Here is a 211-nt window from a genome sequence, read left to right as displayed (position 1 = left end):
ACACACACACACACACACACACACACGCATACGCACGCACACACACGCATACGCACGCACGCACACACACACATTATACGTATTAGAGGTAAAAAAGAATAAAGAAAGAAGAGATATTCTTTTTTATTTCTTTTGAGAGTTTTTGATTTCTTTAACATTTTTTTTTAAATGCGATTTCTTTTGCGATTAACATTCATGTCAATTTACGCAA

This window comes from Odontomachus brunneus, unplaced genomic scaffold (genome assembly GCF_010583005.1).
Source record: "Odontomachus brunneus isolate Ranch 3 - 2012 unplaced genomic scaffold, Obru_v1 Obru_scaffold_041, whole genome shotgun sequence".
Classification (NCBI taxonomy): domain Eukaryota; kingdom Metazoa; phylum Arthropoda; class Insecta; order Hymenoptera; family Formicidae; genus Odontomachus; species Odontomachus brunneus.
Note: the sequence above shows the minus strand (reverse complement) of the source record.